Source organism: Ammodytes marinus, assembly GCF_949987685.1.
Source record: "Ammodytes marinus genome assembly, chromosome: 6".
In the NCBI taxonomy this organism is placed as follows: Eukaryota; Metazoa; Chordata; class Actinopteri; order Uranoscopiformes; family Ammodytidae; genus Ammodytes; species Ammodytes marinus.
Window position 1 is genome coordinate 8,909,500 of NC_137235.1, and position 14,823 is coordinate 8,924,322.

Here is a 14,823-nt window from a genome sequence, read left to right on the forward strand (position 1 = left end):
AAGTATCCACTTAAAGTCCAATCCCTGTGACAAACACAGCGGATATTAAATGGAAGTTATTTAAACATAATCTGTAGCAGAGGCAGTAAGCGCCAATATATTGAGAAAATGTGTCTCTCCCATTCGCAATGGACATGAATCATCCATATGCTCGTGGTAATAGTTGGTTCAGTGCATTATTTCTATAACCTTTTGAAATTACTTCCTAGGGGCGTTTGAACAATTTGTCCCACAAAATCAATGCATCCATTATCTATACCATTTATATCCAACTAGTTTCAAAAAACAAATACATGTTTGAAAGAATTATTATGCCTGATAACATTTTCTAGAAACACAACTAAGAAATATTGTATATGGTAATTATAGCAAAAACGGTGATACTAAAGGAATCAGAAATAATCTGTTTATACTGCCAACAGCTTTATTAAACTATTAAAAATCAAGTTTTGGTTTAATCCAGAACAGGTCAGCAGGGACTTGAGACAAGCTTATTATCAACATTAAATCAAATGTAATGTATTTCCTTTAAGAGGTCACCTAATGTGCAAAAATCACTTTTTCATTGTTTTTCAAACATTAATTTGGGTCCCCAATGTGTCTAAAAACTCGCTAAGTATTAGACAAAAACAACTCCACCTACACATTTTTGAAAAGCTGTGTTTAAAAACTCCAGTAGGATCTTCTCCCTGTTATGACATAACGGGAGAAGCCACACACCTCCAACACCAACCTAACTTGGCACTACCTCCACCTGTGATAAGCACACAGAGTGCTTTTGTTGCCTAAATCTAGCCACAGCCAGGGAGTCTGGAGTCAAAATCCTACCTTTTGCCACTCCATAAATATATCGCTTATAGAAATGTTGGCTATGAACATAATCCAGCTGCAGATCACGTTTGCTTCTGCAACATAATTGGGAAAACAATTTGGTACCATATAAAAGTGATTTCTACGAGACAGGGTTGGCAGTGAACCCATTGGACAGCTTGCCAGGCATTAACAGAGTTGACTCATTGTCGCATCACAGGTTGTACTGGTAAAATTATTACAAAGCTGTACGGTTGTAACAGCTTCTAACAGGTCAAAACATAAACTGAATGCTCTCTGTTGCCAGTACTGTGGTGTCGCACTCCAGTGCTCTTCTTTGGTGCCTTATCATGTTGGTTTCAGTTTATTTAAGGTTATTATTCATTGTCAAGGTCTCAAAGAGCCTGACACTCTCCTGCGTTCCTCTCTCATCCCTCTCTCTTGCCATCTGCCCTCTGACAGGCTTATATTAGAAAATACCAGTCTTCTTAAGTTTGCAATCAGTCAGTGACAAATGACAACCTGTGACCATGGCAAACACATATACACACAGAAAACCACTCGCACTCATATTGACAGTTATGGGCAATTTAGAGTCACCATGCACATTTTCATAACACTGTCAGCACAAGACCCAATGTTTACAGCTGTGCTTCCTAGTCTCAAATCAGTCAAACCAATTGATGTCTAATGCTTCCCGGTTACACTTACATTTGACTTTTGACTAGAGGCATCTCTCTTTAACTATCTGGCTGTGTCTGGGCAACTTTTTAAACCCATGTGCACTCTTTTTATACCCCGTCTAAAATTGCTGGATTTGTTCACATCTCATTTCACCGCAGGATCCCAAACAATTAAATTCCCAGGAAGTTGTGTTCAGTTTATGGAGTCTCATCTGTGACCATCAAATGAAGTGGCCTTAAACTAATCATGACCAATGCTAACCTTAATTGTAAGCAGAGAACATTAAAGAATGTGAATGTGATCCAGGGAATATTAGTTTAACTTCCTTTCAAAGTGTAAATGTCTGTAAGCTACTTTGAAAATATATATTATTATGCTGTATAAATAAATTTGCCTTTTGCAGAATTGTCAAAAATGTATATTATTTCTATGGTAGTGTTTCCCCTATGCCCCCAACAAGTAAATTATAATTTCAAACCATCTGAAAATAGCAAAAACAGCAGTTTTTTTTAATCCACCCAACGTAAATCTAGCACCAGTAACAAGGATCCTAACGTTTGCTCTTCTGCTATTGTAACTACTACCAGTCAATGTTCAGGTCAATACAAACATCCGCAACAGGCTGCAGAGGAAAATCTTACAGCCTGCATGTGGATCTCAATAAATGGACCGGAGCTGTCTGACTTCACATACCAGGAGGCACTGGAAACTGCTAAGGAAAAAATCAGTAAGTAACAACTGTACTTCATTAAGATACCAAATTGGTGTAGTGTATGAGAAAACTCATGACACTCCCCTTTAACCCCATTATAGTCAGTCAGTCAAAATTCTGCCGATGTTGGACAAGAACAGGCTGCACCACAAAACTGAACTGAAACATTATCACTATCCACACCAATCATAGCGAGCAGGACAAATACGCCGGACCAGTCATGTTTGGATTCTTATAATTCCAGGAGCAACACTTTTAAAAGTGCGGTAGCTTTAGTTGGGAGAGTGGAGACGTACACAGGTGTGTACAGTGACGTAATGATGTGGCATTCGATGCCCTTGGAAAACAAAATTGTACTAAGGAGGATTGCAAGTTGAACCAACCGCGAACCGGTACTTGCCACATCCCAGTATTGGATACAGGTTCACATTGGTGAAAAGGCCGTACTGATGGCAATCATCTTTATCATGAGCGCATATTCAATATTTATTGTCTGTTCTTTATACTACTACATTCAGTACAGGTCCAGGCTGATGACTTTTCAAGGTTGACTTTTCACAAACACATAATGAGCTCCAGTGGAAATAGACGGAGGTGAGGAGAGAAACAGGGTGCCTAGCAACCCGTTCTTATCACTGACAATGTCTTTCTATATCCAGTGTCATCTCATTGACTCTTTTCTGATAACATCGCCTCTATACACTTGGCACAACAGCTCATTTGACTTAAATGGCTACTCTGCAGTCACAACACTGCTCCAATCACTGGAGAGTTACCTGACAGAACCAATATGATGACAAATAATCTATAGTAAGATTACCTGATTGTCAGAAGTGGCAAATGACATTTGAGAACATTTTGAGATTAGCCGTCTACCAGATTTATATTATCTTCTGCTGGCGGTATTCCATTAATTACCAATGCTAGGGGAAGTCACACAACATTTTATCTAAAGCGATGATGTGTCTAAATTGCCTACATGTCGGTTCTTGATTAATATTTGGTACGAGAATATTAGAACATGGCTGAATAATGGAGTTTATTTATTTTATACCTATTTTCAGTTGGTGTGAGGTGGTGCAAGTCAGTTTGCTAGCCTGTCTGAAGAGGTGTCTCTGACTTGTTTGTTTCTGATGTAGATGAGTAGGTGTTACATTTAAGATATTCCCTGCTTCACTCATTCTGTGTCTCAGCTCCACTCAAACATGTCACTATGCATTACATCTCCACAGTGTGTGTGTGTGTGTGTGTGTGTGTGTGTGTGTGTGTGTGTGTGTGTGTGTGTGTGTGTGTGTGTGTGTGTGTTTAAAAGCGGAGCAAGTGAAAGCCTCTTTTGAGCCAAGCTGTTATCTACGAAAAGAATATGAGAGAGCAAGACACATTCCCACAAAAAAGAAAGACATCTACATATATCATACTTCTGACAGATGTTTCCTTCCAAATGACAAGCAGGGGGTTCCGGTTGGGGATCGGAATGTAGTGGCCGCATTAGCTTTGCTCTCCCACTACTTTTTCAAAAACTAACGTGGTATATATGTAAAACTGGCAAAATGTCCTCGAAACCAGGCAAACAATCCAAGAAAGACGACGCCAAAAAGGCAGAATCTCATGGCACGTGTGGTGGCTCCTGTGTTGCTAACATAGCTGAACTGCTAGAGGAGCACAGAGTGGCCATCTCATCGGAGTTCAAAATGGCCTTTTCATCTCTGGAAGAGAAACTGACTCAAACCCAAGCCAAAGTAGAAGATCATGACTAGCGCATCTTCTCGGTGGAGTCAAACGCTAACCTGCTGGAAGAGCGTATGTGTTTGCTCGAGGAGAAGTGCACCACGCTAGCTGATAGCAACGCTAAGCTAGCAGCTAAGACAGCGGATTTGGAGGGTCGGAGCCGGAGAAATAATATCAGGATAATCGGGCTGCCAGAGTCGATCAGACATGCTTGTGGAACTGCTCGGCAGCCAAATACTACCAACTCCCCCCGAACTTGACCGGGCGCACCGAGCCCTCATCGCCAAACCACCCCCCGGGGGGGAAGCCGCGGGTTGTTATTATTCGCTTTCACCGCTACCAAGTGCGGGAATTGGTCGTCCGAGAGGCCCGCAAACAGAGAGGAAAACTGCAGTACAGGGGAAAACCGGTACTGATTTTCGAGGATTATACACCAGAAGTCCTGGAGCAGCGAACCAGATATCGAGAAGTCATGGCTGAGCTGTACAACTTGGTTCTGAAGCCATCTTTACTCTTCCCGGCAAGGCTAACGATTGTGCTGAAAGACGGGGCCAGGAGAGGCTTCTCCTCCCCCGAGGAAGCTCGGGTGTTTGCCGCAGTCCACCACCAGCAGCCTGCAGCCCGATCGGGAGTGCCGTGAACCGGAGTATGCGAACTACAAACAACTCATCTGGTAACAACTTAGTTCTTTAATTACTTTTTAAATAATAGCCATTACACAGCGGAATGAATCTTTCCCACTCTGGGCATTTGACTTCACTCACGCTGCGGGCTGTTTGTCAACAAACAGGTGAGCCGATCCCAGCTGTTATGTTAACTTTGCTTACGTCCTCTCGGCAATACTGTTGGGTTGCGTTACTATTGGTGATAATTTTCTGCTCTTAGGAGCTATGACTGTGCTGTTACTCTTGTTATTAGCTATGACTGAGCTGTTACTGTTGTTATCGCTCCTGCCTCGTAAGTTTGCTTTACTGAGAAGGAATGTTTCACTTTTGTTCAGCTGTGAGGCTGAATATAGCCCACCTCAAAACACATTTATTTAGGCAGGCATACTCACCCATGGACTGAAAATCTGCTGCAAGCTCTGTGCTTTTTAAACTTGTTTTAATTGTGTTTTTGCCTCAATTGTTTTATGCATGTTAGGCGACCTTGAGTGCCTTGAAAGGCGCCATATAAAATGAATGTATTATTATTATTATTATTACTGTAAATTGGACACTTGCTGCTTGATATCCTCTGCATCTCTCATTTTATTCCAAAGTGTGTGTGTGTGTGTATTTTTTTAATTTTTATTTTTTTTTACCATTATGATTTGTCTAAAATTACTGTAATACCCCCGCTCTATTCTGTTTTGATCCTTATGTCATTTATGTGTATGCGTGTGTATCTAAGATATACACTTCATTTATTTTATTTTATGTCTATATAGGGGAGAACGGGGGAATCTGAGGCATCGGGTAATGTGAGCCACCCCCTGTATCTTGGCAACGGAAAACATTTGTGGTCATGTGAGATGTATGTTTTCAAGCCTCTCTCATTTCCCCATGGCCCTGAAAGAGAGGATCTCGTGGTGCTGTGGTAAGCATGTTTTTTTCACCAAAATAGGTATTTTGCATGTAAAAGTAAATTTTCTTGCTGTCAACTTAATCATCTGTTGTGCCAAAGCAAATGTATTCACGTAGAAAAACTTCTATCATACGTGTTGATGAACTACCAACATATGAAACCATGTGATGCTGATAACTGAAGATTAGCCTGAAATGCTAAGAGAGGTAGTTTTTTCTCAAATTGTGGTGGTGGGGGAAAGTGAGCCAAATGCTGTGGGGGAAAGTGAGCCACTGTCTCACTTTCAACCACCATGAGGCACAAGTTAAGTTTAGTCTTAAACATATTTTAATGTAATATTACATGACATATGTTTTATTTTAATGTCATACACATTGTAGAAAAGCCATCATGCCAAGGAAATACACCAGGAAGACGACTTGGGGCAACCACACGGAAAGAGCACCTTCTCATCTTTCCCTGTAACCTTCAGGGCTGGAATGTAGAGTAGGCCTTGTTGTAGAATATGACAGGTTTATGTTATAATCCAGTTGGGTCTTCTCCAGGCTGTTCTCGCTGGTTCTGATTTTCCTATGCTTTGACCCCCAGACACTAGCTGGCTCTAAGGGTCCTGTGTTGTGACCCCCAGAATGTAAAAAGTGGCTCAGATTACCCCGTTCTCCCCTATATATATATTTTTTTTTTTTTAATATGTATATTTATATTTTATACTACTACACTTTTTTATTTTTATTTTTTTTACCTCCATTTATTTTATGGTATTTTTTTTATCATGCCCCCCATTTTTATTTGATATTCATTATTATCTTATTCTTTTTTTACTTTTTCAATTGTGGACAAGCAAGCACTAGAAGCTCAGTATCACTCACCTTCTCAAAGCCTGTTGCTTTTAAAGAGGATGGAGAATAATTAATCACACGTATAGCTAATTATACTATGGACCAAGTTCTTTGGAATATTTCTTTGTTCTATTATTCGTTTGACCTTAATAATGGGGACACTGTTACACATTATGGGAACAGAAGCTAAGCATTCGAGTGAAGGTTAGTAAAGGTTGAATAGTGTGCGCCAATGCAATTGGCGAAGAGGTATGATAACCAAAAAGTTAGGGAAGCTGTGGGGTTTGGGGAGGTGGGGATGGACACGGCTGGGGTAAGTAAGCCAACTTCCTTTTTTGTGTATTTTGTTAGTTTAGTTTTATGTCCCATCGGTCTCATTGTGTCTTTCAATGTTGCATTTATTTACCTTTTCTTTTTCTCATTTGCTCTGGAACAATCCACAGACTGCAGTGCTGGTATGTTACGCTTCATATCGATCTTTGTTCTATGGCCGACGTAGCCCATTCACAAAAGGGTGGTGGACAGGTGGTAAGAATACTCTCATTAAATGTTGGTGGACTTAATACCACAGTGAAGCGCGCTAGGATATTCTCACACATTCAAAACCATAAAGCTGACATAATGTTTCTCCAAGAGACACACTTACTTAACATTGATCATCAGAAATAGTCTAGACCTTGGATAGGACACATTTTTCATTCTAAATTTAACCTGAAAACGAGAGGTGTGGCCATACTTGTTAGGAAAAATGTGCATTTCACTCTAGACAAAATTATTGCAGACCCAAACGGTCGCTATGTGATTTTCCGCGGTACACTGTACCAGAAACCGGTTCTCCTCGTATCTGTCTATGCTCCTAATTGGGATGACTATAACTTCATGAAAAACCTATTGTCTTCTCTTCCTAACTTAAATTCCCATGTGCTAATTACGGGAGGTGATATGAACTGTGTCATTAACCCTCTACTGGATAGGTCTAGCTCCAGAACTTCAACACCATCTAAAATGTCTCAGACCCTTTCTGCCTTTATGGAACAATACGGCTATGTTGATCCCTACTAGGGGTGTGAACGTTTACAAAAATGTCTAACCGTGTACATGACGGAATTTTTTTCGTGTACACGGTTAACCGTGACGTCATTGTCTTCGCGCGCCCGCCGTCCTGTAGGCGCGCGCGCGCACACACACACACACACACACACACACATACGCGTTCGTTCGCCTGTAAACACACAGTTGAAATGAACTACGCTCGTTTACACACCTCTTATAATAGGTCCATGGCACAAACACAAACACACACACACGTTCGCCTGACATGTGCGCCGTCATTATCGCGCTTCATTCATTTCCTGATTAATATAGCCTATCGCTTTCTACATGTTCACGTTCATGCAGGTTGAACAGGTGTTATAAAGTTCGGGCTACTTACGAGCTTAGTTCACGTCAACCGAGTAACTTTAATCTTTAGGTTATCTTTCATCACTCTTCCGTGGCTGTGAGTCGAGCACCGGCACGGCGACTCCCCGTGTGTGTGTGTGTGTGTGTGCGCCGATACACACACTCACACACTCGCCGAGGGACAGACCGATTCGGCAGACTAGCTTTTATCATCCCCAATTAGTTTAGGCCTACTAGTGATGTAAAATCAATAAATGTGTGTCTCCAGAACATATTTAAAAACTTTGAAAAAAAGAAAATTTGAAATTTGAATTTCGTTTATTGATTTTTCCTAAACGGTTATGATTTACTAAACGGTTACACGTGTACACGTGTACACGTGCACACCCCTAATCCCTACAGACTTCTACATCCCACTATTAAGCAGTACTCTTTCTTTTCACACGTACATCGTACTTTCTCACGCATAGATTACTTTCTCATTGACAAAACACTAATTCCCTCGGTAATGTCCACACAATACTCACCTATAGTCGTATCTGACCACTCAGCTGTAACCCTTGACCTTCGCTTTGACCATAGGCCTAAGGATTATAGGACATGGCGTTTAGATCCCCTTTTGCTGGCTGATGGGAATTTCTGTAAACAAATCTCCGAAGCCATTGACCTCCTTTTGGAAACCAATAACACAGAAGGCATCTTCCCTATGCTATTATGGGAAACTCTAAAGGCATTTATTCGGGGTAAAATTGTTTCATATACGTCCTATATTAATAAAAATCGTAGAGCGCGCCAAAAAGAACTGGAAGAATCCATTGCCACTTTAGACCATCGCTACTCAATTGATCAATCACCTGACCTTTATAAGGAAAGGTTGAAACTTAAGACTGAACTTGATCTTTTGACAACAAGAGAGGCTGAACAACTTCTGCTCCGCTCCAGAGGCACTCAGTATGAATTTGGAGATAAGGCGAGTCGGCTATTAGCCCACCAGCTGAAAACTAAAACTGCTTCCAACCAGATTACTCAGATCCGTACTAATACCGGCGCGCTTAAATCTGACCCCGTAGAAATTAATAAAGTTTTTAAAACATTCTATTCTCAGCTTAATACGTCGGATCCTCCAATAATGAAGCTCATATGTCTGAATTTTTCACAGCACTAGACGTACCCGCGATTTCAGAGGATAACAGACAGATGCTGGACAGCCCTTTGCAATTTAACGAGATTACCGAAGCAATAAAACTGATGAATAATAATAAATCACCCGGACCGGATGGTTTTCCGGTGGAATTTTTCAAAAAATGTATAGAAAATTGGCTCCATTACTACTAGGGATGTTTACACAGTCGCTCCAACAGGGCTGCTTGCCACCCACCCTCACCCAGGCCTCAATTTCTCTTATATTAAAAAAGGACAAAGATCCCTTAAACTGTGCGTCTTTCCGTCCGATATCGTTACTGTCTGTTGATGTTAAAATACTTGCGAAGGCCATTTCACGTCGGTTGGAGACTGTTATGACCTCCATCGTGTCAGAAGACCAGACGGGGTTCATTAGACAACGACACTCATTCATCAACATTAGAAGGCTTCTCTGCATCATTCACACCCCATCCTCCCCTTCTGACCCAGAAGTGATCGTGTCCCTTGATGCCGAGAAAGCCTTCGACAGGGTGGAGTGGTCCTACTTGTTCACTGCGTTGCAGCGTTTTGGCTTTGGAGGCAATTTTATATCTTGGATTCGATTGCTTTACACGCCTCTCCTCAATCATCCGTATGCACAAATACTACTCGTTCTAAGTCTTTTCCCCTTTCACGTGGAACGCGCCAGGGGTGCCCGCTTTCCCCTCTTCTCTTCGCCATCGCCATAGAGCCACTCTCGATAGCACTTAAAATGGAAAGAGGTTTTCTGGGCATCCAGCGATGGGGAACAGAACACAAAGTCTCCCTTTACGCAGATGACCTGCTTTTGTACGTAAGGAATCCGTTGTCTAGTATTCCTCGGATCATATCAATCCTTAACTCCTTCAGCACTTTTTCGGGATACAAATTAAATGTTCAAAAAAGTGAATGTTTTCCAATTAATCAGCCAGCCTTGGACATCCCAGCATCGTCTATCCCATTCCAGTTTTCCAGCTCAGAGTTTAAATACTTAGGTGTCGTCATTACACGATCTATAAGGTCCCTACGTGAACAAAACTTTGCAGCTCTCATGCCAAAAATTAAGTTGGACCTCCAAAGGTGGAGCCACTTACCCCTTTCACTAGCAGGGAGAGTACAAATAGTTAAGATGAACGTTTTACCTCGCTATCTATACCTCTTCCAATGCCTTCCCATCTTTTTACCTAGATCGTTTTTCAAATCTATTGACTCTGTTGTCTCTCAATTCATATGGGCGGGTAAACATCCTAGAATCTGCAAAGCTGCCATGCAGCGGAGTAGACCTTCAGGTGGACTTGGCTTACCAAACTTCGTATCTTATTACTGGGCGGCAAACGCGCACAAACTCTTACTCTGGTTTACATCCCCACAGAGCAGCTGGTGCCAATTGGAATCTGATTCATGTATATCTTCATCACCGCAGGCTCTGGCATGTGGCACCCTGCCCTTACCTTACTTACAGTATACGTCTAACCCCCTTGTCGTTGCCTCACTGAAAATCTGGGCTCAAATAAGGGGACATTTTAAGTGGTCTTCCCTTCCTCAATCAACACCCATCTGCAAAAACCATCTCTTTGCACCAGCCAGAATTGATCCGCGCTTTACGTTCCTGGGCAGAGGGGGTCTGCGTTCATTAAAAGATTTGTATGTGGGAGGGTCATTTGCAAGTTTCAACCAGCTACAAGCCATGTTTGGATTAACCAGTTCGGATTTCTTTAGATATTTCCAACTACGGGATTTTGCAAGAACTCACTCGCCTGCATTCCCACTTATCCCAACCGTAACTGGTATGGATCACGTTCTCTTAGCTAACACCACCCCTAAAGGTCATGTCTCCTGTCTATATGACCTACTGTTGCCAGCCAATGATTTAACTATTGAAAAAATCAAATCGAACTGAGAAGACGAACTACAAGTGACCCTTTCTGATCAGTTTTGGAGTAAAGCCCTTACAAATATCAAACTTTCCTCTTCATGTATGCGGCTTAGCCTCATTCAATTTAAAGTGCTCCACAGGATTCATTATAGCAAGTCCAAGCTCTCTAAAATCTACCCAGATACGGTTGAAGACAAATGTAATAGATGCTCGCTCTCACCGTGTGACCTTACACATATGTTTTGGACATGCCCTGTTATTAAAGTTATTTACTTTCTGGGATTCATTCTTTAAGGTTATTTCTGAAATAGCGCAGATCCATATCCTACGGTGGCGCTGAGCATTCACCAAATAAAAAAAAGTTTCACAGCTAATGTAGCCGTTAGCACACTCAGGATCTCGTAATTACGAGAAAAGATCTTGTAATTACGATAATATCTCGTAATTACGAGATAAGGATCTCGTAATTACGAGATACTTATCTCTTAATTACGAGATCCTGAGTGTGCTAACGGTACATTAGCATTTGGTTAAATTATTTGCTGTCTGTTCATTATGAGCCACCGTACTGTGTTGCCTCAGCCAATCAGAATGCCCGGTGGGCTAGATCACTTTTACCTCCTGTTTGTTACTGTATCGGAGCACAGTTTCATTGAATGCTTTGATTAAATGCAGTCGTTTAAACTCGGTGTGATCCTTGACTCATACAAACACATAAGAACGTTCTACAAGGAGGGCATGACAATGAGTATAGCCATCATGCCATGTCAACTTTGCGCAGATATGCAGTCACTGGGACTGTTCAGGAGAAAAGCCCAGTCGGACCTCAGCAGCTGATCACGGGCGTAAAGCCGAAAGTCTGTCCCTCGGTATAGGCTACCCGATGCGATCGCTGATTAATGAATGAACAGTCAAAACATATTTAAAATAATTGTATTGATTATGCCCATTGTAGTCCGGAAACCAAGGCAATTGCCTACGTTTGCCTATGGCTAGGTTCACCTCGTCTGCACACAAACACACACACACAGCCATCGTTATTGATGAATGGGTGGTCCTTATAAGTATCTCGTAATTACGAGATATTATCTCGTAATTACGAAATCTTTTCTCGTAATTACGAGATCCTGAGTGTGCTAACGGCTACATTAGCTGTGAAACTTTTTTTTATTTGGTGAATGTGCAGCGCCACCGTAATATCCCACCATCTCCTCATTTAGCTATTTTTGGAAGACTTCCGGATGGAAATGTTGCAACAAATACTCAATCCAATGTGATTGCTTTCTCCTCTCTGATCGCTCGAAGGAGCATTTTGCTCTTATGGAAATCCCGCCTCCCCCCATCATTTAAATATTGGCTTTGTGACATCATGTCCTTTTTAAAATTGGAAAAAATTAAAAATTAAATTTGCTTTGAGAGGCTGCTCGGATAAATTCCATTGTCACTGGCAACCGTTGATTAGCTACTTTGACCGTCTGCCTGCGAGTGAAATTACACAGTAGAACCCAAAACATACTTTACATTACATTACACTACTTTGCATTAAATTATTATCTGTGCGCTGCTGCCTGTCCACCACCCTGCCCTCTCCTGTAGGAGTGACATATTTTGAACACTGTGGTGTAAAACATGTTTTAAAAAAAAAATTAAAAATCCAGTTGTGAAGTACTGCAACAATTCTATTATTTGCATAACGCAATATTGAGATACTTTAATACTATACTTAATTTTTGTATCTTTTTTGTTTAAGGTTTTGTTTTATATCATTTATTTACTTGCTTAATTATCTTGTCTGTTCTATCCTGTCCTTGTCTGTTTGCTCTTGTCTGTCTGTCTGTCTGTCTGTCTGTCTTTATTTCTATTTTTTTGTTATGCTGTGGAAGCTGGGAAAGGGGGTGGGTATGGGAGGGGTTAAGAAATCATAATTTGGAAAAAACTGAAAATGCCTCTACGGTAACTGTTTCTGAATGTATACCATACTGCCTCATTTTCTTCAATAAAATGTTTAAACAAAATGACAAGCAAAATACATACAATTCAAAATGAAGTAGCAGCCAAAATAAAATATTTTTAAAAACATATTTAGTGATTTCAGAACAAGTTACACTTACACTTTGTTGTAAAACAAAGGAGCCCTTGTTCAGTGTTTTTCAAGGATTATAAATCCAGTAAATGCAAACAAAGACATAGGTCATGAGAAATCAATAGAGGACTTATGAAACCCTTTCTGAGGTTTTTGCTTCGACTGGCTCTTTGCAGATTACTGTCATAGACAGACAGACTGCATTCAGGTTCCAGTTGTAAAACACTTCACACAAGACCACCTTCAAATGTTTACCGCTCTCATTCCAAATTCAAAAAAAGGAAATATTTAAATTTCATCTTGACTGCTATGAAAGCTAGTTGAAGGCTGAATTAAAGTGCCATGATTTGAATCTGAAAGGCCCCGTACTGTGAGGATAAGGCGTGTCTAAGGTGACCTGTCCTTTTTTCTGCAGACCACTCTCGTCTTTCCATGATGTTGAAAACCAGTTGTCACGGTCAAAACAGGGTTATAAATTTGGCTTGGAATCCTGTGATGTGTTTCGGGCTTCAAACAGAAAATGTATACTTGAACAAATCTTAGTGACAGATTTTTCCCTTCTTCTGTTGAACTCCAAGGACACAGCTGAGGAGGAGTGACTGATAAACATTGACAGTCCTACCGTCTAGCGGAAAAGGCACAAAATAGGTGCTTATACTTTTTGTTTCCAATAACGTACTGTGAGGAAAGTGGTTACCTTTTGTGTAGGTAAACAAAGACCCTGCCAACACATTTCAGTGACATTTTGTGGAAATTAACTACTGATTGTTTTTTGGTGCATGACCAAATCCAATAGTATCACAAATTTTCAACTTACACAGCACTTTAAGTTTTGGGACAAACTGTAACTCCTAAACTGTGAGGTGTTGAAGTGTTTTTTTTAAAGAATTTGTAAAACTTACAATTGTTTGTAGTATTTTCATCAAATATGAGCTTAAGGCTTTGTGCCAATTGTGTTTTCAAGATTTTTGGCCGGTTTCGCAGACATGGATTAAGCCTAGCTCTGGACTAAATTCTACTTTCAATGGATAATTTCCATTCAAATCTTCATTTAGTCCTGGACTAGCCTTAATCCATGTCTGTGAAACTGGCCCAATAAGTCCCAGTTAAAGTCATCTGCAGGAATCTGTGTGCATAATTCAGTCAGAAATAAAGTCAGTGTGTTCAAACTTCAATTACTCAGTGCCAGTGGTACTTAAATAGTGATTCTGTATTCCGCTGGGGAAAAAACTTCAAAGTGTTACCTTTCAAAAGAGACCAACTCAGAGCATGTTCTCCAAATGGTTCAATGATTGATGGGCGTTTTAGGCAAATTTTAAGGGATTAAGGTTACATCAGTAAAGAAGAACTCACCACGTCTAAGATACCCAGTGTGTTTTAACAGACACCCCAAGATGAACATCACCATATTCAAACCACCATATAAAATCCTATGTGATTACATATTCAATATTAATATTCCCGAACATAATTTACGCATTCAACATTTATTGTGTATCACTAAGTGATAAGCATCCTCAGTCCAACGCCACACGACTGGAAGATCAGTGTCTGTTGTGAACATATATTAAGCTTAGACCAGGGAAACAGTTTTACCCATTATAGATGTCCAACTTCAAACCACAGGTGCTTTGTTACTGGCCCCTCAGAAGAAAAGAACCCATCTTCAACACTCATCTAAGAACTGTTGAGCAGTTTGCCAATGCAGGTTTGGCTGCTTAACCTTCATGGCCTCAGATGTTTTTCTGTATTATGTTATCAACCACTGTCCACTGTTCATTGTTCTTGATTGAGCTACAATTCTGCATCCATTCTTCTTTCCTACTCAATGTTACACGTTGGAACAGCAGACATGATCTGAGCCTCTGATACCATTTATCCCAATTCCAGTCCACTGGTGCGAAAAGGGGTTTTGTTGTAGCAGCACGTGGCGTTAGACCAGTGTTTGCCCGTTAGAGGACAG